Source organism: Pelodiscus sinensis, chromosome 5, assembly GCF_049634645.1.
Source record: "Pelodiscus sinensis isolate JC-2024 chromosome 5, ASM4963464v1, whole genome shotgun sequence".
Classification (NCBI taxonomy): Eukaryota; Metazoa; Chordata; order Testudines; family Trionychidae; genus Pelodiscus; species Pelodiscus sinensis.
This window is the reverse complement of record NC_134715.1, coordinates 121,428,581-121,455,536: the sequence shown is the minus strand read 5'-3', so window position 1 is coordinate 121,455,536 and position 26,956 is coordinate 121,428,581. Positions and strand designations below refer to the sequence as shown.

At 44.4% G+C, this 26,956-nt stretch overlaps 1 long non-coding RNA gene across 1 annotated transcript in view; it reads right to left on the bottom strand.

Moving 5' to 3' along the window:
• Positions 1–600: 600 nt before the first annotated feature.
• The window catches only part of LOC142829489 (uncharacterized), a 94,485-nt gene continuing 68,129 nt past the window's right edge, over positions 601–26,956 (bottom strand). Inside the window, exon 4 of the long non-coding RNA XR_012903917.1 lies at positions 601–1,015. This is a non-coding gene — a long non-coding RNA (uncharacterized LOC142829489). The remainder of the gene's footprint in view (positions 1,016–26,956) is intronic.

Genomic DNA, 26,956 nt, shown 5'->3' with positions numbered 1-26,956 from the left:
AAAGATTAAGGGTATGTTTACATTGCATTCCTCTTTCAAAAGAGGAATGCAGATGCAGGTAAGCGAAATTGCACATGAAGTGTGGATTTGAATGTCCTGTGCTTCATTTGCATAATGGCATCCGGGAGCTTATTCGAAATACCCTATTTCAAAAGAAAAAACTCAGTCTAGACTGGGTTATTTCAGGAAAAAAAATCCCGTTCTTTCGAAATAACCCTTTCTCCTTAGAGATGTAAGGGTTATTTTGAAATAAGGGTTTTTTTTTTTTTTTTTCAAAATAGCCCTGTCTAGACTGCGTTTTTTCTTTCACAATAGGGTATTTCAAAAAAGCGCCATTATGCAAATGAAGCACGGGAAATTCAAATCCACAGTTCATTTGCAATTTCACTTGCCTGCATTTGCATTCTTCTCCCAAAAGAGTTAGGTAGGCAAATGAGGCAACTGGAGTTGCAAATGAAGCCCAGGATTTAAATATCCTGGGCTTTATTTGCATATGAGGAGTAACAGTTAATTTGAACTAAGGACTTAGTTCAAATTAATGTTTCACTGCCATGTGTAGCCGCACGGCTAGTGAAATTTCAAAATGGCAACCAGACGGGAACTTGCAAATAAAGCCCGGGATATTTAAATCGCCTCATTTGCCTACCTAGCTCGAATTATCGAACTAGTGTAGACATACCCTAAGAGTCCATAACATCAGAATTTAGCTTTGCAGTATAAGAGGGAAAATGAGAGAGAGAAAGAGAATGATTATTGATATGTGTCTTGTTGCTTCATACTGAACTGGAAGTTCAGATAATATGGTGATGGGGACAATATAAGAACCTAACAAAAATAGACTATCATCATTTTAGGTTTACCAGTTTCACTCCATTTCACTGCATTGTAGACAGAAATATTAAGTAAATTGTAACAAAGAATTTTAAAAGCTGTATTTTATAACAAAACTTAAGAATGTACTTGCAATCTGTGTTCTTTTAAGTGAATTCTTCTGTGTTCCAATAGTTCAACACCACTGAAAAAAACAAGTAAATATAAATTTCATCCTGAAAACAAAGTGTGTGGTTGTCAGCTTTAATTTAATTAGTTTGGTTTTTGCTAACACATCATAAACTAATTTTAACAAGTGGGATTCCCGGCAATTAGCCTACTGGTGTAAATAAAGCTGCTAAAGCAAAATTATGTTTAGCATAGAATTCCATATACACAAAATTAACCCATCAGTGGGTGATGTGTTAGAATTAATGAAACAGTGTGTGGCATTCAAACTCTCAAAAATTAACTAATTTTTTTGAAACAAAGCACAATCTGAAGAATTCATTTTTTTTCAGCAAATCCACATTAAAATTTCTGCAGTTTGTATAAAAGGATTATGTACTTTTAAAAAATATATATCTATTGCATTGGAGGTTTGGGGATTAACAGACAGAAAAGGCGAAAGATGATATTTTTCTAGAGGCTTCTCAACACACAAACGTCATTTTTCCCAACATTTTTTCCCCAAAAAGTTTTAATTAAGTCCAATTCAATGATACATTCTTTTATCCAAATGAAAGAAAATTTCAGTAGATTGTGGCCTAACCATGAGTTGGAGTCTATTTTTTGGGTAGTGTACAAGTTTATCCTGGGGACCGGGAGGAGAACCAGCAAGATGTTTCTCGTTAGAGAAGCCACATGGTTACTGCCACAGCTGCAGCTTTGGTTTCATTCCAGAGCTTGAACTCCCAAAGGGTACAGTAAAAGAATAATTTATATCAAGCATGGCCCAAATGTTATCACCTCTTCAATGTAAAAAGTACAATTTACATCGGAAGAAAAAGTTTGGTTTCTCTATGAGAAGAGAGTCTTCACCGCAGCAAAACAAACTATGTTATACTGTTAAACCACTGTAAAATAAAACAAGTTTCCTTAAAAATACAGAACTTTAAAGCTTTAAAAGTTTCTGATATTTCCATTTATTCCAACTGTGCAATGCATTTCCTATGTCAGGCTCTCTACTTCCAAGCAGGAGACCCATGCTGATTCTGTACTATATCAGCAAAATGTCATCTACCACTAAGAGACAATTACAACTGTGCAATTCTTTTTTACTATAGAACTCCTACATAAACAACCCACATCCATTCATACCCCATGGCTACATCTAGACTGGCATGATTTTCCGCAAATGCTTTTAACGGAAAACTTTTCCGTTAAAAGCATTTGCGGAAAAGAGCGTCTAGATTGGCACGGAGGCTTTTCCGCAAAAGCACTTTTTGTGGAAAAGCATCCATGCCAATCTAGACGCGCTTTTGCGTAAAAAAGCCCTGATCGCCATTTTCGCCATCGGGGCTTTTTTGCGCAAAACATATTTGAGCTGTCTACACCGGTCCTTTTGCGCAAAAGCTTTGCGCAAAAGGACTTTTGCCTGAGCAAGAGCAGTATGGTATTTCTACAAGAAGCACTGATTTCAGACAGTAGGAAGTCAGTGTTCTTGTGGAAATTCAAGCAGCCAGTGTAGACAGCTGGCAAGTTTAGACACAGCCCATGTGTATATACTTGCTAGTTTAGACACAGCCCATGTGTATATACTTATGCACGTGTGCACACACGAACACACACAGTGAGATATCCATGATCAATGTTGTAAATTATAGAACAAAATGATAAATGGTATTTATCGTGAACTTTTAACTACCTCATCTGCATTCTACTCAGTAATCCATATGTCCTCAGACTACAAACAATCCAAATCTCCAAAAACTTCAAACAGTCAGGCAGCCCCCACTGGTGTGAGTCCTTGGGACCAAGACTGTAACATAAAGGTGATATACAGAAAGAAAATAACTGAGTAATTGGCCTCAGGAGATTTTGTTTTGAAAAGGAGGGCTTGCTTTGTTATAATAAAGAAGCCCTGAAATGTTTGTGAAAAAACAATACTGTTAGGACATGAATTTCTCATATAAAAATCACCAATTTATCTTGTCTTCTCTGTTCTGGGATGAAGACCATGGACGATAATGCCACTCCTCTGGCACAGTGGAATTTTCTCTTAGATGAGTAAAGTTTGTCTATTCAGTAGATGGCGTTTTCTCAGGGAACAGTATGAGACTTTGGCCAAGTATATACAAGACTTGAAAGTTCCGCAACTCCAGCTACGTAAATTACCTGGAGTTGACTTGCCTAAACCGAGCTTGGCACAGTCTCCGCAGTGGGAGTTTGACAGGAGCAAATGCTTCCATTGGCTTCCCTTATTCCTTGCGAGAAGTAGGAGTAGCAGTGAAGTGGTACCCTCAGTGTTCGATTTAACCAGTCTTTATTAGATCCGCTAAAACGAACACCAGAAGATCAATCTCCCGCAAGTGGAGTCGTGGACTGTGGAACAAACTCCTGCAGGATCTAAGGACCCTAACAAATATTGCCAAGCACAAGACTCACTTCTTCCACTTTGCCTTCTCTTAGCTAAACACATAAGCCCTTTTAGCATCTCTCTTCCAAAAAAAACCCCAAGAAAAATACTTATATATATTGAGGGTGAAAAGATACTAGCCAAAAGTAGGTCCATAAGATATTGAAAATAGCATATATTGAGTATCCTTTAAAATCTGTCTTCAGTAAGAAGAAAATTGTAGGATTGATCCAGCAATCAACTTCTGTATATTCTGGTATGATTGTCTTTCCACTGTTCGGTTTCTATTACAGGTTTTTATGGTTGCCAATTCTCTCCCTAATGTATTTGTCTTGTTCTGCTAAGTGTGCCACTTCTCTTCTTCATATGGCTGAATAAGTCATTCTAGAGTCAGTGCCGCCTAATCCAGCACTCTCTGGTCTGGCAACATCTGTGGCCCAGCATGATTTTCATTAGCCAGATGCCCACTTGTCATGGGTGTGGCCTCGTTTCCCACAGTCCCATAAAGTGTTCTGTGCTGTTATTTAGCTCTAATTTACCCCTAAATGTTTTCTAAAACCCAGACAACACTGACCTCCCGTGTTCAACAAATTCTCTGGTTTGGCATAGGTCAGGTCCTGAGGGCATTGGACTAGAGAGGTTCGAACTGTATTACATCTATTATGACTAAGCATTTAAGCAGAATTTGGTCATTAATGGACAGAAAACCAGACTGTTTGCACAGCTCCTTCTATAAAGGGGTCCTAACTTATAACTAGGGAACCTTGTTGCTACAAGAAGAAGAATTTGGATCTTCAATCACCTGACTTCAATCAATGTAAACCAAAGTAACTGAGTTCAGAATCTGGCCCAACCTTTATGAGGCGAAAAGAAAACCTTAATGGAAAGTAGAACAACTTGTCTTAGATGGTTCTAGTGATGCTCTTCTGATCAAATATAAGTGTGAAGTTAATTCAGAGATAAAACTTCTGTACATTACTGTTGCAAGTATTTATTTATTTTGAACTAAAAAAGAGTAAGGGTGTGTCTACGCTGCACCCATACCTTGAAATAGCTTATTTTGAAATTTGGTACTATCTACACAGTGCCAAATTTCGAAATAAAGCTCTCTTCTGAAACATCCCTGAACCATTGTGGAACAATAAATTAGTGCACCCATTATTTTGAAATCTATTTTGAAAGAATGAGCTGCTTTAAAGACATGGAATAGCTATTTTGGGATATTTCCAGAATCCCGAAATTGCTCAGCAGGGTAGACATAGCCTAACAGAGAGAACTTGAATATGTAGTTTATCTATTAAAATGCTGAAATAATGTTTTAAAAGCCTTGTGTGGAAGAAATGGTGGACAGAGAGAATGAAATACGTGAATACTGCATACAGATGTGGTTGCCTCATCTCAAAAAAGATATATTGGCATTGGAAAAGGTTCAACAAAGGGCAACAAAAATGATTAGAGGTTTGGAACAGGTCCTGTGATGGGGTGAGGCAACCCCGCACTAAGGGTGCCCCCTCCGAGCGAGGCAGGGAGATGCGGCACGGCTTTTCTCGCCGCCGCCGAAGGCGCGGCCAGCGGGGCAGCCGGGACGCGCCGCTCGGCAGGCGGCTCAACCGGCGCTGCCCGGAGCACCGCGGGGGAAGTGCCCCCCACGCCGGGGGCGACGGTGGCAACGGGGGAGGAGCGCCACCCCGCCAGCCTCGGAGCGGTTGGCCCCACAGACACCCCCAGGCAGCCCCACTACCCACTGATGCCGGCGGGAAGGAGGATGCTGGGGGTGAGTGGAGACAGTTGGGGAAGAGAGGGTGGAGCCGCGGGCGAGCGCCGGTGCAGGCATTCTGGAGGAGCGGGGGCGGCACCTTCCCCAGGTATAAAAACCGCAGAGTCAGAAGGGAAGGGGGCAGCGAGGAAGAGGATGCCGAATGAAGGGACTGAGAAGCACGAGGAAGCAGCGTGACAAGCCGACTGGTGAGCGAGCGAGCGCACAAGCGAGGGCGTGAGGAAGCAGCCCAGGGCGAGTGCAGACTGGAGCCCGCGGGCTGATGTGTTTAGGCTCTGTGCCCCATCAGCCAGGTTGGGGGAGAGAGGTTAGTCTCCCCCACCTTAGGGCCCTGGGCTGGGGTCTGGAGAGAGGAGGGCCCAGACCCCCCTCACCTCCTCGCTCGAGGGATCGTCTGGGCGACCGAAGAGAGAGTCGACTGGGCACAGTTTAATGAAGACCGGGAGGGACTGAGACAGTGAACGGGGCGGCGGGCATGCCCGGGGGGGGAGAGGTGGCCCCTGGACCCCGTAACAGGTCCTATATGAAGAAAGATTAAAAAGACTTGGACTTTTCAGCGTAGAAAAGATGTGACTAAGGGGGGATATGATAGAGGTCTATAAAATCATGACTGTGGTGGAAAAAGAGAAGGAAAAGTTATATACATAATCCTACAATAGAAGAACTAGGGTCACCAATGAAATTAATAGGTAGTAGGTTTAAGACAAACAGAAGGAAGCTTTTCTTCATTCAGCACACAGTCAATCTGAATGTGGTGAACGCTAGGACTTTAACAGGGTTCAGAAAAGAGCTAGATAGATTCATGGAGGTTAGGTCCATCAATGGCTATTAGCCAGGATGGGTAGGTATGGTGTCCCTAGCCTATGTTCCTCTGGAGGTGGGTGACAAGGAAGGAATCATGTGAGGATTACCTGTTGTGTCCCCTTCCTCTAGGGCATCTGATATTGGCCACTGTCAGCAGACAGGATACTGGGTTGGATGGACTATTGGTCTGACCCAGTATGGCTGTTCTTATGTAAGAAAGGGTTTACTTCCCATGTTTTTCACAATGTTTTCCCTTAACTGCATACTTTAATGGCACCACTGGATTATTTTCTTTCATTTACTTGCTTCTCTATAAATCTGTACAGCAATTTCCCAATACATGAATTTGCATGAAAAATCATGGTTTTCCCTCTAAATAGCTACCTACAGGTCCTTTTTTTGACAAATGGTGCTGAGATTCCTGATAATGGCATAACTGATAACTTTTGAAAGTCATACAAAATAGCTCAATTATTTGTCATATTAAAATTACAGTTGTCAGCTTCTCATGCTTCTGATATTTTTAAATTATCCATGATAGAAGATAAGCTTTGCTTCCAGAATCCCACCAGGATGTGTTGATACGAAGGTGTACATCTAATGAAACCCAAAGGAGAAAAAAAGTCTTTTTGATGTACTTCATTCATCAAAATAACTCCAGATTTTTGTGTCAGAAATTAATGGTTCTCTTTCATAGATGCCCAAACCAAGGAGAAATCATTATCACTACCATCTGTATGTTACACTGTCTAAATAAATATGTATAATTTATATTGTGTACGTCAATCATTTATTTTAATTTTTTTACTGATGTAATTGTAAACTGTGTTCCTTTCTCAGTTTTACATGGAAATGGAACAGATAGTGAAAGCTTAATTAAGCAGTAATTTATCTATTAAAAGACTCTATATTGCCAATGATTCCTCATTGTAACAATATCTCATTACAAAGTGCTTGTGATTTTGCAGGGTAGACTAATAGGTAGTAGACCCTGAGGAAAAGTTTATGATCCTATGGAATTCCCCATGGAAAAAGTTCAACATAGCTGGACTCCTCTGTATGGCTATGTCTGGACCGTGGCACTATTTCAGGATACTGGAAGTATTCTGAAATAGCTATTCCGCATCTTTAAATGCGTCTGTTATTTTGAAATAGATTTCAAAATAATGGGCATGCTATTCTGGTGTCCCTGTAACTCTTGAAGAGACTTGTTGAAATAGCACTTTATTTCGAAATTTGGCGCTGTATTGACAGCACCAAATTTTGAAATAAGCTATTTTGAAATTAGATCGAAATAAGATACTCAATTTGCATAGCTCAAATTGCATATTTTATTTCGACCTATGGGTGCAGTGTCGATGCACACTATTTGATTTCTGAAAAATCAAGAAAACGAAGAGAGATTTATGCTAAGATTTTCTGTCTTTTCTGACTTTCCAGATTTGTTAGACAGAAACAATATTCACATACAAACAATATACATCATGCATAGTAATAAATGTGTGTGATGCATTTTGTATGTCAGTGTAACTCAGAATGATAGCTTTGAAAAATAATCTGATCTTTTCAGAAAGTTTCACTAACTCTTAAATGTTTTTCTTTATGGCATGATTGCTTTTTATTTAGATAACTAATTTATAAATCTTTATTGTGTTATGAGAAGTATGTCTGAGGGCATGTCTACACTGGGGAGTTATTTCAAAATAACTTCCCTTGTTTCAAAATAACAAGGCAAGTGTCCACACTCCCAAACCTGTTATTTTGATAATAATGGGCTTGTTACTTTGAAATAACTCCTGCTTGTGAAGAGGAATACGTTTATTTTGAAATAGTTATTTTGGGAGTTATTATTTTGAAATAACTTGTTTTGAAATAACCTGGTAGTGTAGACATAGCCTAAGAGGTGTATAAAAGTATTTTGGTTTCAGTTATTGTATCATTTGATATTTTTAGCATTACAATAAGCAGAGCTTGACAAGCGGCAGCAAGCCCTACTCGCCAGCCGTGCAGTTTGGTACACTGTGCATGTGCTGACCACACTGTGCGGCCACACCGGGCTAAAATCTACTCGCCACGGGTGAATAGATTGCCCTAATTGTCGAGCCCTGACAATAAGTTGAAATCTATGGTCAGTGAGGATGTGGGTATCCTCTAACAGTGGAGATGCAAATTCTTTTTGTGTAAATATAGCTTAAGCGACAAAGGATCAATATTTGGACTAATGTTAAGATCTTCTGAATGATCTGGGAAAGAGGGATGAACAAGGAGGGGGAAAAATGTGCAGATGATAGAATTGAGATCAAAGAGAGTGAGGAGCTGCAAAAGGAACTGGCAAAACTATAAGATACAGAGGCAGCAGTGTTGGGAGTGCACTGTTTGCTGGCCCACTTGGGAGCACCGAGTAATCATGTAACCACTACGAATTTTAGGAGTTACACGATTATTGAAATACATCTTTCCTACAAGTAACCATAACTTTATACTTATTTGCACAGATTATTTGTCAATTAGGAATAGCAAACACACAGTGCTTTCATAATGTAGGAGGAGAAAAGGGCATTATAAGCATAAAACAGATTTTACTTGACAAATTGCTCATGCAGCTGTACATATGGAACTACAGTACGGGCAAGAGTAATCCAGGGCCAAAGATATTTAAGCACCAAAAGATGCAGCTAGGTGATGACCGAGGTTTACAAAAATCCCCAAGCTGGTTAGGTGTCTAACTCTCATTGATTTTAAAGGTAAGAATCTAACCTGCTCAGGAGTTTTCGTCAATGTCAATCTTTAGGTGTCGAAATACAGGCAGTCCCCGACTTACGCGGATCTGACTTATGTCGGATCCGCACTTACGAACGGAGCTTTCTCGCCCCGGAGGTCGAGGTGGTGGATTGCTGCCTGCGAGCTCCGGGGCGAGAAAGCCCCGTTCGTAAGCTGCTCCCGGTGCCCCTGGTCTGCTGGAGACGGTCCTCAGCAGACCAGGGGTACCGGGACTGAAGTCGCAGCCGCGGTGGGGTCCCGCGCCTCTGAGACTTTGCCAGAGCAAAGCCTCAGAGGCGCGGGACCCCGCTGCCGCTGCGGCTCTGCTCCCCGTGTTCCTGGTCTGCTGGGGAGGGGGCGCAGCTAGTGTGCCCCCCCCCCCAGCAGACCAGGCTTTTGTTGTGGACCCTGGGGCAGAGCAGCTGGGGCGCTGCCGATTGGTCCTGCAGCGCCGCTCTGGGCACTACTGGACCAACCTGGCAGCACCCCAGCTGCTCTGCCCCAGGTCCTGATTCAGCCGCTGCTGGTCAGTTTCAGCAGTGGCTGAATCAGGACGCCTGGGGAAGAGCAGCTGGGGTGCTGCTGGGTTGGTCCAGTAGCGCCAAGGAGCGAGGAGCGGTGCTACTGGAGCAACCCAGCAGCACCCCTGCTGCTCTGCCCCAGGCGTCCCCAAGTCAGCCGCTGCTGAAACTGACCAGCGCTGACTACAGGAAGCCCGAGGCAGAGTTGCTCTGCCCCAGGCTTCCTGGAATCAGCCGCTGATCAGTTTCAGCAGCAGCTGACTTGGGGACGCTTGGCGTTCTTAAGTTGAATCTGTATGTAAGTCAGAACTGGCGGTCAGTTTCAGCAGCGGCTGAATCTGGACGCCAGTTCCGACTTACATACAGATTCAACTTAAGAACAAACCTACAGTCCCTATCTTGTACGTAACCCGGGGACTGTCTGTAACTTTGTAAATCTAGCCACTAATCATGGCCAGGGAATCAGGACTCCCAATTCACCATGTGATTATGAACAAGTCTTTTAACATCTTGGAGCTTACAATTGACTCAGCTTCTCAATGAGAATTAATAGTTTTAAAGGCCAAAAAGAAACCACTCTGGATCATCTAGTATGACCTCTTGCAAAACACAGGGCATAGAATTCTACCCAGTGATTCCTGCCTGTAACTCAATAAACTGTCGCTGAGCAAGATCATCCTCAACTGAAAAATCCTTTAATATCACATTTTCTCCTTCTGTAGATGCTTATAGACCATGATCAAGTCTTCTTTTAAATGTCTCTTCAATTAATTGACTAGATTGAGTATGAGGCATTTTTTCCAGATGGTGGGCATGTGATCTGTCAGTTTTGAGGAGAGGCAGCACACCCACTTTTCTCTGGAATCATTTCACGATGAGCTCACTGATCTCCAAGCAGAAATTCAGCTGAGAGTTAATGCTTCAAACAGCGCTCATTCATCATGGGTCCATTTGCAACCGCTACTGTACAGCTGCAGGGAAATCAGCCACCCAAAGGAGAAAAGAGGAGCCAGCAGAAAACCATGGCTGGTTAGCCTACCACACAATTTTCCTCTGGGCCTTTGGAAGCCTAGCACTTCCTTTCACTATAGGACCCAGGAAAGCATGGAGTTAGAAGTCTGTTCCCCTAGCTTCTGCTTCATCTGCTAATGCTCCTCCTGTCTGTATAGCTAACTGAAGGGAAACTTTGTAGTTTTCCCAGTCCCTCCTGTGAATAGGTACACTCCACAGATAATCTAGGAGTGTGTTTACAAGACTTTTGGAAGCTTCTAATTGGTGTTTGCCTGTCACAACCAAAACACTCAACCTTTGGAGGATTAAAGCCCTCCTTTAATACATACAATTTTAGCTAATATTTTATATCTCTCATGCAGATAGAAAAAACCTGCAATCTACAACCAAACTGGGAAGACTGTCCCCATCTTCCTTATAGTCAAAGCTAACTGGGGTAAGTACTATCTCTTCTTGAATACAGGTAGTCCCCGAGTTACACGGATCCGACTTATGTCGGATCCGCAGTTACGAACGGGGATTTTCTCGCCCCGGAGGACTCGAGCGGTGGGACGCCTGGTCCCGCCGCCCGCCTTCTCCGGGGCGAGAAAAGCTGCTTCCTGTCTCCCTGGTCTGCTGTGGGAGCCAGCAGACCAGGGAGACGGGGAGCCAAGGGGCGGAGGACCCGGGGCCGGACCCGCGGCCGCTTCCAGATCAGCTGGAAGCGCCGCGGGTCGGGCCGGGTCCTGCGCGGCTTGGCTCAGCGTTTCCCTGGTCTGCAGACCAGGGAGACGCTGAGCCAAGCGGCGGAGGACCCGAGGCCGGACCCGCGGCGCTTCCAGCTGATCTGGAAGCGCCGCGGGTCCGGCCCGGGTCCTCCGCGGCTTTGCTCAGCTTATCCCTGGTCTGCAGACCAGGGAGACACTGAGCAAAGCTGCGGAGGACCCGGGCCGGACCGCGGCGCTTCCAGATCAGCTGATCTGGAAGCGGACGCGGGTCCGGCCCCGGGTCCTGCACGGCTTGGCTCAGCATCTCCCTGGTCTGCAGACTAGGGAGACGCTGAGCCAAGCGGCGCAGGACCCAGGCCGGACCCGCGGCGCTTCCAGTTGATCTGGAAGCGCCGCGGGTCCGGCCCGGGTCCTCCGCGGCTTTGCTCAGCTTATCCCTGGTCTGCAGACCAGGGAGACACTGAGCAAAGCTGCGGAGGACCCGGGCCGGACCGCGGCGCTGATCTGGAAGCGCCGCGGTCCAGCCCGGGTCCTCCGCCGCTTTGCTCTGCGTCTCCCTGGTGTGCTGGGGGGGGGGGGGGGGACGCAGCTAGTGCCCCCCCCCCAGCAGACCAGGGAGATGTGGAGCAAAGCCCAGGGCCTGTAGTAGAGCAGGTGGGGCGCTGCCGGTTGGTCCCGCAGCACCGCTCCTTGGCGCTACTGGACCAACCCGGCAGCACCCCAGCTGCTCAGCCCCAGGAGTCCTGATTCAGCCGCTGCTGATCAGTTTCAGCAGTGGCTGAATCAGGACGCCTGGGGCAGAGCAGCTGGGGTGCTGCTGGGTTGGTCCAGTAGCGCCGAGGAGCGGCCGCGCTACTGGACCAACCCAGCAGCACCCGAGCTGCTCTACCCCAGGGGTCCCCAAGTTAGCCGCTGCTGAAACTGACCAGCGGCTGACTACAGGAAGCCCGAGGCAGAGTTGCTCTGCCCCAGGCTTCCTGGAATCAGCTGCTGATCAGTTTCAGCAGCAGCTGACTTGGGGACGCCTGGGATTCTTAATTGAATCTGTATGTAAGTCAGAACTGGTGTCCAGATTCAGCAGCTGAATCTGGATGCCAGTTCCGACTTACATACAGATTCAACTTAAGAACAAACCTACAGTCCCTATCTTGTATGTAACCTGGGGACTGCCTGTATCTGGAAAACATGCAACACATTGTGGTCACCAAACAAACCAAACAATGGGTACTTAAGAACAATTAGCACCTTCACTATCAGCTTCATGTAGCATAGACACTCTTAACTCAGTGTTCTCAACCTTTTTTATAAAGTACCCCTTTAAAAAAATTAAAAGTACTCCCAGTACCTACAGTTCTCAGACACACAAATTTTTTTCTACCATTGCAACACGTTTGTTTAAACAACTTAATCGTAGCAGGATAGGCGATTAAATTTTTGGGTGCAAAAAGTACAAAAATAATAAAGTGCTGTAAAACTTCAAACAAAAATTCAGTTTTCTCCAAATTTCAGTTGTCCAGACTTCTCTCAAGTAACCCATAGGTACTCATACCACTGGTTGAAAAACACTGCTCTACCTGACTATTTCTTCCCTCTTTTTTTCCCTTCTTTTTTCTTCTCTCCCCCACCATCTCCTATTTATTTAGAAACTGGGCCTTCAATAACTCCAGTCATCTGAAGAAGTGGGTGATGCCCACAAAAATTCATACCACATGTGTTGTTAGTCTCTCTGAGTATGTCTACACTACAGCATTATTTTGAAATATCTTATTTTGAAATAGTTAATTCCAAATACGTTATTTATTTCAAAATAACGCGTCTACACATAACATGCATTTCAAAATAGCATTTTGCTATTTTGAAATAGCACGTCTACACTGATTGGATGCTGAATCGCATTTAAGGCCAGCTGAAACTGGTTCCGGCAGGGCATCAGGTCAGTAGTTGCTTTGTGTGGCTGCTGTCTGAGGCTTGTGCTTAAAGGGACCCCCCAGGACAGCCGGTTCTCAGCTTTCCCTGGTTGCTTGCCTACCTCACTGAGGGACAGCAAAGCATTTTTCTCTCTGCCTCCTTGGTTGCCCTCACTTGGGACACCACAGCACTCGGCACCATGGAGCCAGAGCTGCCCCTGGGCACTCTGGTGTTTCTTTTGGATCTTTTGCTGCAAGCCTGGCAGCAAGTGCTGGAGTCTGCCTGGCACCATCTGCAGCAGCCCAACCCCCAGGTCCTCTTCCGGACCCCCCTGGGGGCTGTGGAGGAGCAGCAGCCAGATGCCAGTGTGCCCCGCTGCATCTGGCGCCTGGCCACCACCAGCGACTGGTGGGACCACATCATCCTGGAGCGCTGGGATGACCAACAGTGGACCCAGAACTTCAGAATGAAGAAGGACACCTTCCTCGAGCTCTGTGAGTGGCTCACCCCTACTCTGCGGTGATGGGATACACACAAGTCCCACCATTCCCCTCCAGAAATGTGTGACCATCGCCCTATGGAAGCTCTCCATGCCAGATAGCTACTGATTTGTAGGCAATCAGTTCGGTGTGGGGAAATCCACCATCAGAGCAGTGCTCAAGCAGGTATGGCAGTCTTCGGCCATTTTGCCAGGAGGGGAGGGAGCAAGGAGTGGATGGGCTGCCTCAGGGAAAAGTGGGGGAGGTGGTGCAAGTCCCCTCCATGGGAGGGTTTGTTCTGACCCAGCTGCACCCTGCACTCGCAGCTAGTGCAGCTATGGAGAAACCAGACAAGTGGTCAGTTCTTCCTGGGGACACACTGGGTAAAGCCTAGCCCACCTCTGCAAGCTGAGGACAGCAGGTCTCCGCACCATCATGTCCTGCTATCCCCAGGAGTGTGGGCTGGCCCGGGACTGTACCCATGCCCTGAGCTGTATACAGTGTGGGTGTGGGTGTGGGGGGGAGGGGAGGATGTGCCCTGCCTCTGCATAGAGGGGGCTTGTGGAGGGAGGGCATCGTGCAGTGTCCCTCCCCAGGTATGGAGCATGTCATGCCTTCATACATAAAAGTGTGTGGGTAACGGGCCAGGGCCTCTGTGTGATAGCCAGCTGGGGCCACATGTCCCAGCTGGCATTGCACATGCACAGGTTGCTGCATGATCCGTGGTCAGCAAGACCCACACGCGTGGTCCCTGGGCTCCCTCTTCCCCCTCCTCCCCTGCCGCACATAAGGGGACAGTGATGGCATTCACATGTCGAGGCCTCCTCGGCCTCGGAATACAGTGGTGAAATTGCTGGTGGTATGCCTCGGGGGTCCAGGGTGAGTGCCACACTCCCTCCAGGCTCCTGCGACTCCTGGCCATCGTTCTCATCCTCCTCCTCCTCCTCCGTGCCCTGGTCAGGCCCTCTGCCCTAGGGTCAATGACCACCTAGGGGGCACGGACCATCCGGCCCCCCCAAGATGTGGTCCAGGGCCTCAAAGTAGGGGAAGGGGTCTGGGTCTGCCCCTGGTTGGGAGCTGCCCCTGGCATAGGCCTGCTTCAGCTCTTATCTTCAGGCGCACCTGCTCCTAGGTGCGCATGTGGCCTTTGGTAGCCAGGCTGTCAGCCATCCGTCTGTAGATGGCTGCGTTTCTGCATCTAGTGTGGAGATCATGGACGTTGGAGGATTCCCCCAAACCTCAATGAGGTCCATGATCTCCACACTGGACCAGGAAGGCGCCCACCTTTTCCGTCCCCTGGCAGGCTCCTGAGAGCTGCCAGCCTGCTCCTGGGGAGTGGTGGAAGGCTGGCTGGAACTGGCTGGCTCACTCATGCTGGGTCAGGGACAGCACCTGCAGGCTCTGGGCTGGCAGACCTAGAGCTAGCACAGGCCCTGTGGCCAAACAGACTCTACCCATTTAAGGGCTCCGGGGCTGGGGGGCAGGGGCAGAAGAGTTTTCTTGGTTTGGCCCAGAGTGGCCACCAGGGCATCCTGGGAAAGGCTGGAGGCCTCCTGTTTTGAAATAAGCGTCTACACAGCGCTTATTTCAAATTAGCTATTTCAAATTTGGCGTTATTCCTCATAGAAGAGGTTTAACTAATTTGAATTAAGCACCCCGCTCTTTCAATTTTATTTCGAAATAGCGCTTTGCCTGTATAGACATTGTTAAACTTAATTCGAAATAACAGCTGTTATTTCAAATTAACTTTGATATGTAGACATACTCTATGGTGCCGCCAGACTATTTGTTGTTTTTTTAAGTACAGGCAGTCCCCGGGTTACGTACAAGATAGGGACTGTAGGTTTGTCCTTAAGTTGAATTTGTATGTAAGTCAGAACTGGTACATATTGTAGGGGAAACTCTAGCCAAACATTTCTCCAGAGCTCAGTTTTATTCTCCCACACCTCACTTCCCTCAGTCCTTTATTCTCAAGCTGAGGTGTCTGCTGAGAAAAGCCGCTCCGCGTCTCCCTGGTCTGCTGGAGGGGGAGCTAGCTTCACGTCTCCCTGGTCTGCTGGGGGGAAGCAGCTAGTGCGGAGTTGCCTCACCCCGTTTGTAAGTAGGGATCCGATGTAAGTCGGATCCATGTAACCCGGGGACTGCCTGTATTTCCAGTTACAGACTAACTCTGCTATCCCTCTGAAATTCTTGATTTAGTTGACTATCTTAATGCTTCCATAGCAGTGCCATTGAAATGTAAATGCCTGTGATCTTATGAGATACACAAGCTTTTCTTGGTGTTTCACAAGGAATAAATTATTCTGAATATCAACCCACAGAAAGGTCCTGGAAATTTCTTGCTATATTTTTAACCTTTTCCTCGTTTTTATTTTAAATATAGGAGGCTTTAAATCCCAGATAAAATATTTTATTTGTTATTCCAAGACCAGATCACAGGCTCTGGAAAATGTCTGTTTATTGTTTAGACATTATGGGATATGGCTAAATCTAGCATTATATACAGGGCTCGCCGAGCCGCGGTGAGCCCCACTCACCAGCCGCACCGTCTGGTGATCTGCGAATGCGCAGATTGTTCTGTGCATGCGCAGATTTCCCAAACCCAGCTCTTCCGGGTTGTAATGTACTTGCCACAGGCCACAGGCAAGTAGATTACATAGTTTGTCGAGCCCTGATTATATATATATTTTAAATGTTAGCTAAGCCTTTAATTATCACAATGCCCACTCATTGGTGTTTTGATTGTGGCTTCTGGTTTTCAGTTTAAAAACCGGTATTATGGGCAAATCCAGCAACCTAAATTAAGTTAAAGATTGCTTGTTTGTTTAAAACAAACAAACACTTAAAATGGAGAGATCTCTGAAATTAGCATTCAGTGTTCATATATCCTGTATATTAGCTTTATCATCAGTGACAGACCTTGGAATGGAGCACAGAGTTAGGTCTTTAAGATAGAGTCCTAGATAGGTGCTACTCTATTCCCAAATAAATTTAAATACATTCCTTTGTGGTACGCAACAAGGTTATTCATCCCAAGCACCTCAAAGTGTTTTACTGCACAAACATAACAAGCTATTTATTCTCTTTGCTGGCATACTAAACAGATTTACAACCCTCCCTCCCCCCCCCCCCACAAAGTTGCTATCTTGAAATAGAGCATACATTGTTAGCCCTGTCCTTTTTCTGACTGAAGATTATCACATTTATGTTCAAAGAAACAATAATAGACACGCATTTCTAAATACCTGAAGATAAGTTGCAGGCAAACCTACAATCCATGCATCGAGCCGAGGGACCATGGTCATTGCCAAGAGGACTTGAACCTATGACCACTTGCCTCTTCCACATAAGCTAAAAGCCAGCAGGCTCTTAGCTAGGGCCATAAAGCAGACTTCACTCTCCCTTGTCAGTGGTTTCAGTCTCTGTATTACATACACACCTACTTGTTTCAAATATTTATCATAGGAAGGATGATCTTTTTCACAAAAAAACCCATGTCATTATTGTCTCTCCTTTTCCCATCTCCTCTGCTCAGCAATAAATGTTTCTTCTCTTTCTATTCCTCAAAGGAGAAAACAACTGGCGTCATTTAAGAATAACCTTCTTCTGCTCATAAAGCAGAAAGGTTGACAGGTTTAGTGGGGGAAAGGAAAGAAGGAAGGGCATAAGAACTTCTTCCAAGAACGATAGCAGATACAATTTAGGGCCTAACAGATAAAGGTGTAAAAGCATGGGGACTTTTTAAAGGCCTAATACAGAGATTCAAAAACCCCAATGGAAAAAATTAGGCTATAGGGTATGAAAGATTAAAATGCACGTGTTGATTAATACACGTGGATTTATATTCTATGGTGGACAAACCCTTTAAGAATAAGTGTGGATCAGATCCTGACAATGTAGGTGCTTATTTCAAGGTTATAGAAATGTATTACACATTTGTAGATTGTGTGGGGGAAGAGCACAACGGTGCAGAAGAGGAGAAAAGGTGATTTTCAATTAACTTTCCCATTGCTGACCGGAGGCAGAGATCTAAGTTTGTTATTTTGTCCATTTTACCCCTTCCTCCATGCAAAAGTTGGCTGAGAAAATTGTTTTGGCTTATGGATACATTCTCAGCATGCACTCACTGGTGACAATGGAAAGAGCTTAAACTGTGAAAAGTTTTCCAGCATTTAAGCAGAATGAATCATGGAATCCAATATATGAGAGACAGAAGAGACCTGTTAGTTTATCGGTTCCCTCCCTTTTGGCTGCAGGATTGCTCCTTGCAAAATATAGCCAGAACTCTGGGTACTCCATGGCTGTTTCACACTGTACCACCAGCAGCATCTGGCAACAGCCCCATGATAAAAAAGGGCCCAGGATCTTTTCTCATTCCCTTTCCTAAAGTCTTTGTTCAGTTAAATATCCTATGGAGGCCAATAGAGTTTTGCTTGAGTGATGTGAGAGAAATAACATATGTCAGGTAAAAAAGAAAATCAATACTTTCTCTCACACAGATCTTTACTGAACTGAGGCCAATATTAGCCATTTGTCTGCTTAACTCTCAAACATTTTAACGCTCAAGAGTAAAAAATTAAAATAAACCTTTTTAAAAATCCCTTTTGGGAAGGTTTGAGGGAAAGGTCTGAGATATTGTTCTTTCAGTGCTGTTCTGCAGATGTGTTTCATTTCAAACTTTGCCCACAAACATGCATATTAAAATTTATGTTTTTACCTAACTGGCTCGTGCTTAAAGCCACTGCAAAATAAATGTTTTAAAAAACCCACTTAGGAAAGATGTTGTGAATCATTTTCATTTTTTGCTAGTTCCAAAGTGTCTCATAATTTCTTTAACAGTGCAACAATCTCTGAATTACATCCAGGTTTTCATATTAACATCCATGGAATCATCTGGAGTCCATCACGAATGAGTCTGTTTCTAGTATTAATGCTAGCTTTTCTAAACATGCTTTATACACAGCATGTGGGTGCTTGATTGGCACATTCTGTTTCTCAGCTAAGCCTCATTATCTACACAGAACCAAATCCTAAGGGCTCCATGGCTTCCTCCCTAAATTTGGTATGTCCATGCAAAGTCGACCATCAACCCATATACAGATTAGTCTTTGTACATATCAAATGGCAGTAATATTTCATTTCTTGTGACACTGCTCTGTACAAAAAAATAAGCTAATATTATCAGTGAAACAGTCAACACTTAAATGTTTCCCTCCTAGTGCAGGTTAGACAGTTTGGTTCTAGTAATCATAGTATAAAAATGTATACAAAATATTTTGAGCGAAATCGTAGCCTTCTATGTAAAAACCCCTATTGTGGGCCAAAGATAGCATAGCATCGATGGCATCCAAGCCATCAAAACTGCAAATCATTTAATCCAGATTGGGTGGTTTAGTTGGATAAGTAGCTCTCCTAGCCCGTGGATGTCCCAGGATTCAGGAGGCAATTCTTTACATTTCAGGGTACCAGCAGAGGTCTAATCCATCAGGATAGTCCATGCCGCTGCACAACTCCCCATAACAGCCTGACTCTTTCTGAAGTTATACTCCCATTGATTCTCATGTTAGCCCAAACTCTGCTTCAGGGGTCAGTTTGAGAGCATATGGCAAAGGTTCACTGAAATTGAAGCTGACACTATCAATATGAGCTGACACAGGTTTGATGAAATGATGACAACGGTCTCACAATCTCTGTGGTTGGAAGAGGAAGGTGTCATGAAAAGTAGCTTCCTTGCTCTACAATAAGTTAGGGAGCATTCCCTCTTTGATTGTACATCTAACGCAAAGGGTTCCTAAACGCTTTTGAAAAGGTGTTTTTAGCTCCTCCAATCAGCTGTATGGAAGAATTTTCCCAAAAGGTCTCTTCTCCATAAGTGGGTAGCCTCTTTAAGAACGTTTCTTAGCTGGCCGTGAGTATGACCCCTGTGAGAAGTTTCCATGCCTTGGACACTGAAGAAAGCATACAGGGATGTTGGCTGCCTCTCAATGTCATTTCCAAGGTTTGAGTGGAACGAAGTCTGTGACTTCACCCCAGACAAACAGAAAGCAGGAGCACACAAATTGCCATAAAAGGCTTTACAGAGCCACCCCAAGTTGGAACTTCGTCTTCAGGATAAGAAGCTACTGCTGCAGACCAAAAGACCACAAAACCCCATGGGGTAGACTTGCAAATGCACCTGTGAGCTCAGAATGGAATACAATTGTGCTTAATTACTGAGCAGCAATGTCCTCAACCAGGCATACAGTGAAAATTACCCTTCAGGTTTTTAAACAGCACCAATTGTTTGCTTCAACTCACCTCACAGACTAGATCGAACTCTACTCTCCTACTAGTGGCTTCTTCTGTCTTCACACAATCTGAATCCTATTAGCATGAGACCCTTCTCAATTGTAGCCCAATTACAATAAAAGTACTTTGATTTTTTTTAACTACATTAATACGGCAATTTAGGGCATCATTCACACAACCAAGGATTGGGCAGAGTTACTGGCCTCTTTTTCCTGCTCTCTTCTCTCTCAGGTGAATGTCCTAACCCCTGATGACTCTACAGCTTGGTGCCTAAGGCACTCACATGAGATGAAGTACATCTAGGTTATAACCTTCCGCCAGCATGGGGATTCAAAGCTGGGTCTCCAACATTACCTGGTGAACGACCAAACCACAGGGCTGTTGAACATAAGCACATTTCTCCTCCATTTTGTGGGATGTAAGTGACCCCCAATGTGAATTAGTCTTAAAAAAAATCCAGAGATTTTGTTTTGATAATGTCCAAATGATTTGCTCTAAACAAAAGACTACATTTCTAAAAGGTCAAAATGAATAATTTCAACATTTCTAAATTTTTTCCAGCTGAAACAATTCAGGAAAATCAACATGAATTCACAAAATGTTTTCTTCTGCTTAGCCGAACAGTTGGCCATTACGATTGTTTGCCATTTGGTCTGTTCCTGTGTGGCCAGAAGGGCTTGATGGATTGGAAGTCTGATGTCAAAACAGATGGGAGATAAAAGGGGGTCTGCTTCAGAACTGCTTTCACCCCTTGGTTGGTGGAATTTTATCCCAGATGTTACAAGCCACTGGGAAAATGGAATTTGCCACTTGCAGCATTCTGACAAAGTGTACCAAAAGTACATTAAAACATGGAATTTTGGTGGAAAAAAGGTAGCCAAAATATTTTGCCCAGCTCTACTCATAATCCTCCTGCAAATATAATCATCTGCCTTTTACAAAGAGATTGTGATTCTCTCAAGTCCATAACTTGACAAAAGAACAAACCGCAGATCTCCTAAATGCAGTTCAGTGCTCTAGCTGCTAGTCCTATTCTTCAGACAAAGACATCTGCTAATCTCACTGGTTTGATTTTGTGGAGAGGAACCAGAAAGTTCAGCAACAAACATATACTTTGGAACTGGTAAAATTTCCTTTTAAAATCTCAGATACCTTTGATAGCACTAGCATACAAGAGGATTTGGAGGACTTGTTCCGCTTACACCTACACATAAGTCTAAACCTTTTCAAAATGTTTATAGCAGGCAGCATCTTATTTCCTCATGGCTGGGTTTCATGAGTCATCAACCTAAATCAGTGGTCGGTGACCTGTGGGCCATATGCAGCCCATTGGGGGTTATATGTGTGGCCCACGAGATATTTGGTTTACTGTGCCTACGCACAGGGTTGTAAGATTCCAACAGTTTCTGTCCACATATTTTTTTCCTACTCGTTTTACTAAAGTGAGACACACATAAAGCAAGGCCGCATGGAGTGAGGTGCATGCTGATTGCACACAATATTGACTGTGAAAGTTGAGCACTCCTTGTGCATCCAATCCAAGTGCTACTAAGTTCAACTGGCACATCCTGAAAATTCTAAGTACATAAGCGTAGTAAGCAAACCTGCCCTATCCTGGAAGACCACCTTGGTTATGACAAACTTGCAGCCTACTGGGATGATGGAGGGCTACTCACTAGCTTAAGTTGCCCATTGCTGACCTAAATTAGGAACAGGGCCAAACCTCTGCAGGTTATTCATTCAAGATTTCTGGGAATAGCCCTCTCCTCCCATATATTTCTTCACAGCAGTCACAAAAGAGGTACTCCCAGTGAAGTCTGGTTCTCACAAAGCCTCCTTTATAATCTTCTGCTGAAGACCTCACTATAGTTGGCATGTCTCTTTCCATATAGAAATTTCTTCAGTTAGGAGAGTGAGCAAGCTGGGACCTCTGTCAATGTAAATATATTTTTCGTTTGTCTTGCAGAAGATGGTATTTAGTTAAGATCCTGACTTTGTATACAACCAGAAAACAAAGAGTTCCTTTGAACAATTTCTCTCTCTCCCTTATGTATGTTTCAAGACCAGATATTGTTAGAAACACAGCCTCATACGCTGGACATGAAAAGAGCTTTATCATCTATCTACACTGGACCAATGATACTCATACCTCCAAGGGTCTCAAAATATTGGAGCACCCCCAGTACTAATACTGTCAATGGATCATATAAAACATACGGCAAGCATTCAAAGCATCCATTAAGTCTCCTCATCGCATCGTCAAAATTCATTCTGCAAGAGGCTCCTGAGAAGCTTATGTCTTTGCACATTAGATTCAAAATACACTCCATGGAGATTTCCAATTCTTTCAGCACATACTACATAATTGACAATCTTCTCAGCCCATATAGCCTTGGTCCTTCTGGCTGCCACTGATCCAAAATAAGCAATGAAACAAAAATTAGAGAAAGTAAATGAAAACACTCCATTTTCACTTCTCCTGGTTGAGTTTCTGTTTTATTTCATATAAATTGGCACTTACTACTGGATACAACCCCTGAATATTTTCCAAGACAGCAAATAACTGACAAGAAAAACATATAATTTCTTTACTTATAATTTTTAATGTCATAATGAAAAGCATGCACTGGTCCAAAAAGCCCGCCTGTATAAGAAAAGCTGTTGATAAAATTAAGTATGTCTGTGTTATACCTTAAACCTATTAATCTAATAATCTTCAAAGGTCCATTTATTTCTACACAGTTTCAATACTTTTTTATTTATTTTTGACCTACTTATTATAGTTGCTTGGAAGGACAAAGCCTTTCTTAGCTCAGAGCAAGGGGAGGGAAATTTTTAAAAGCCTAAATTGCCTCCACCATGATGGCATGAGCAGATCTAGCACCAAGAGATGTCCAGATCAGGTAATATCTACCACTATGAAAAATATAAATAGGTGATTTTACCCATCTTCCATGCAGAGAAAAAGAGAATTACATCACAATTGGCACCTCCCTGCAGATACAAAAGAAAACAAAGGCATTTATATACAGGCAGTCCCCGAGTTACGCGGATCCGACGTAAGTTACGAACGGGGCCGTCTCCCTGGTCTCCAGCAGACCAGGGAGAGGAAGCAAAGCGGCAGAGCACGCGGGCAGCGGACAGCCCAGACGCGTCTGGGCTGTCCGCTGCCCGCGTGCTCCGCGGCTTTGCTCTGCTTTGCTCCCCGTCTCCCTGGTTTGCAGACCAGAGGAACGGGGAGCAAAGCCGTGGAACATGCGGGCAGCGGACAGCCCAGACGCGCCGTGGCTGTCCTGCTGCCCTCGGGCTCTGCGGCTTTGCTCTGCTTTGCTCCCCATCCCCCTGGTCTGCAGACCAGGGAGACGGGGAGCAAAGCAGAGCAAAGCCGCGGAGCCCGAGGGCAGCAGGACAGCCACGGCACATCTGGGCTGTCCCGCTGCCCCCGTGCTCTGTGGCTTTGCTCCGGACGCCTGTGGTACAGCAGCTGGGGTGCTGCCGGTTGGTCCCGTAGCGCTGCTCTGGGCACTACTTGACCAACCCGGCAGCACTCCAGCTACTCTGCCCCAGGTGTCCTGATTCAGCCACTGCTGGTCAGTTTCAGCAGCGGCTGAATCAGGACGCGTGGGGCAGAGCAGCTTGGGTGCTGCTGGGTTGGTCCAGTAGCGCCGAGGAGGGGCGGCGCTACTGGACCAACCCAGCAGCACCCCAGCTGCTCTGCCCCAGACGTCCCCAAGTCAGCCGCTGCTGAAACTGACCAGTGGCTGACTACAGGAAGCCCCTGCCCCGGGGTTCCTGGAATCAGCCACTGATCAGTTTCAGCAGCAGCTGACTTGGGGATGCCTGGGGTTCTTAAGTTGAATCTGTATGTAAGTCAGAACTGGCGTCCAGATTCAGCTGCTGTTGAAACTAATCAGTTTCAGCAGCGGCTGAATCTGGACGCCAGTTCCGACTTACATACAGATTCAACTTAAGAACAAACCTACAGTCCCTATCTTGTACGTAACCCGGGGACTGCCTGTAATTTAATTCATGTTTGACATCAATATACTGCTACAAGACTTACCTGACATTGCTCAGGCCCTTAACTCAAATAAATTTTGTTTTTCTTCATTTAAATAATTGTTCTGGGGTGGGGATGGGGAGGAGGGGTTCAGTATACAGGCTGCCCAGGGAGAGAGGACAACCCCAGCCCTCCCACTGCAGCTGCTTGGGACCAAATGAGAAGCACTGGTCTGTGGCCCCTGCAGCTGCCACAGGCACAGCCCGGGGAGAAGAGAACGTATCCCGGCTGAGGAACATACAAACACACAAATGAAATATATAGTAGATAACTGTCTCTTTCTCCACCCCTGTCCCTTGCTGGCCCAATGGGGTTATAGCTGTCCCAGTCCCCAACTCTAGCCCCTTACTACTCCCCTGTGGTCATTCTACAGTATAACTGCCCCTCCTTCCAGACCCCTCCCATTTCCTTTTATGAGAAACAATCGCATTCCAGGAACATCCCATGGTGCTGGCACAACCAAATGTTTATTTTGCTACAAATTATAAGAGGAAACTGCATACCAAATTTGGTGGTCCTACCTCTTACCATTTAAGCATTTAAGAGAAGTTCTTGAACAAACAGACTCACAGATTGACAGACAGACTTTTCTAAAATATATAGTAAGAAGATTTGAGAGTACACATCAGAAAATGTGGAGAAATTGGAGAGGGTCAAGAGAAGAGCATCAAGAATGATTAAAGGTCTAGAGAACATAACCTATGAGGGAAGGCTGAAGGAATTGAGTTTGTTTAGTTTAGAAAAGAGAAGATTGAGGGGGGACATGATAGCAGTTTTCAGATATCTAAAAGGGTGTCATAAGGAGGAGGGAGAAAACTTGTTCATCTTGGCCTCTGGGGATAGAACAAGAAGCAATGGGCTTAAACTGCAGCAAGGGAGGTTTAGGTTGGACATTAGGAAAAAGTTCCTAACTGTCAGGTTAGTCAAACACTGGAATAAATTGCCCAGGGAGGTTGTGGATCTCTCTCTCTCTCTGGAGATATTTAAGAATAGATTAGATAAATGTCTATCGGGGATGGTCTAGACAGTATTTGGTCCTGCCATGAGGGCAGGGGACTGGACTCGACGACCTCTCAAGGTCCCTTCCAGTCCTAGTATTCGATGATTCTATGAAAACACCATTTACAATGGACACCAGTATAGCTGAAATACTACAGTAAAGGACCCCTCGAGTCTAAAGAGGCCTAGAAAAGTTTGTTTCCTTCCCATTTGACTATAAACTTGCAATAGCAACTAAACTGGTTTGTGATTCAAAATTATACTAAGAACCACTGGTTAAGAAACTGAGATTTGCACAATGCTCAGAATTCAAACAGCATCTTTTTCAAACCATGTTTCTTTAATTTAAATGTCTGGTCACAAATGCAGCTTGGCATCATTAGTTTATCATAGACTATGTTACCTTTTATCTCTAATTAATATTTTAAATATACAAGATAGATGTAGGCACCAAATCCTGGTTGCACTTTTATTCTGACCAATAAAAAAAAAAGAATCAACTGATTACAGAAGGAAACAGAGATTCTGACCTCAACATAATGAAAGTACCCTGCAAGTTATACAGTGCAAGTCTTGTTGGCTCTAACCAGTGCTTATTAAACATATTCTGTTCTTTCCATAGAACTATAACGTAATTCTGTACCTATGGTTTCAATTTGTTCAACAGTCAGTATCAATTACCAGCATATTTTTCAATCGACATGAGGAAAATACAGTTGAATTTCATGTAAAGCAAAACTGTCACATTTTTTGATTTTTTTAAAAATCCTTTAACCCACTCTTTTCATGGAGCTGCAGATTTTCCTTTCATGATGCCAAGTCAGTGCCAATCCAAATACAGGCTTCTTTTTATTACTGTTTTTATGTGCAACTGTGTCTCCCTATGACAGCAATAATTCCCCTAGCCTCATGTACAAACCGGGCCTCAGTATTGCTCTCAGCCTCATGAAGTGCAGGACTAAGGACAATCAAGAGGTTAGCATATCTCTGGGGCCTCCAGAATTCATGGGCTGGGAGTCAGAAACCCTCCCCCCATTGCCACTTCCGCCTCCACCTCCTGCAGGGCTGCCAACTCCCAGCCCATGTGGGTTGAAAGCCAACAGCCCCATGGGACTGGAGCAACCATCCGCCTGCAGTGGGCCTTGGACTGAGGGCTGTTCCCAGGTAATGGTTAACCATTACCCAGTAAGCATCACCCATTCACATCCCTAGTACACAGCACTGACAGGATTGAGACTTGGATGACTTTCTGCTTTATTCTATAGCAGCTGATTAGCTCTTCACATTACAATGCTGGCATCAGAAGAAGGGTTTTCTCCCGAAAGCAGCAAATCAAGATGGGAATATAGTCCAATGAAATCTATTAGAAAAACTTACATATTAAAGAAAACGCTGGGTGTCTGTCTAATGATAGGCCCCAACCACAAAGCTCAGCTACAAATCCAAACTCTCTCAAAATACAAGGCAATTAGATCTGAGATTTGAGTCTAGTCTGTTTTAGAGATTAATACCAGCTCCTAATGTTTGGTCCAAATTTGAAAGTTCCCACATAATGGAATTGTGTTTGTTTAGATACATCACAGTGTCTAACCCTATCATTTTATTTAAAAAATCTGGATTCTGAGTAAAAACTTTCCCTTTATTTTTATTTTTTCTTATTCAACAATCTGATTGCTCATTTTCACTGAGCTGGCTGTGAATGTGTCACTTTATAATTTGGGGTATATGTTCAAGGCAAGATACCAGAGGTACAAAAGTAAAGCCTATAACTATCACCATCGGTTGGAAAATATATATCCTTTGGCCCACATGTAATTGCCAACATATAAATAGTTATTTGAAGGGAAGTATATAGGGATGAAGAAAAAGCAACTCCTGAGTTCTAATTCTGACATATTAACTTGCTGTGAAGCCCGTGGTTATTTTGTCTCAGTTCTCCCAACTGAGCATTTGTTTCTGTAAACAAAAACCTAATTAACTAATGAATAAGCTTTGAAAAATCTTATCATGCAAGTGTAAAGTAACTAGAGGCCTGAGCCTGCCAACACATGGGTTCTGATTTTTCACTTCTTGTCACCTTATGTTATCACACCTGTGCTAAGTTGGCGTATTCATAATACAGGTTGAACTTCTCTGGTCCGGGACTCTCTGGTCTGACAACATCTGTGCTCTGGCAGGATCAGGGATGTTGCTGGACCAGAGAGCTGCTGGACCTGAGAGTCATGGGGGCCAGCTAGGAGTCCAGCAGCAGAGG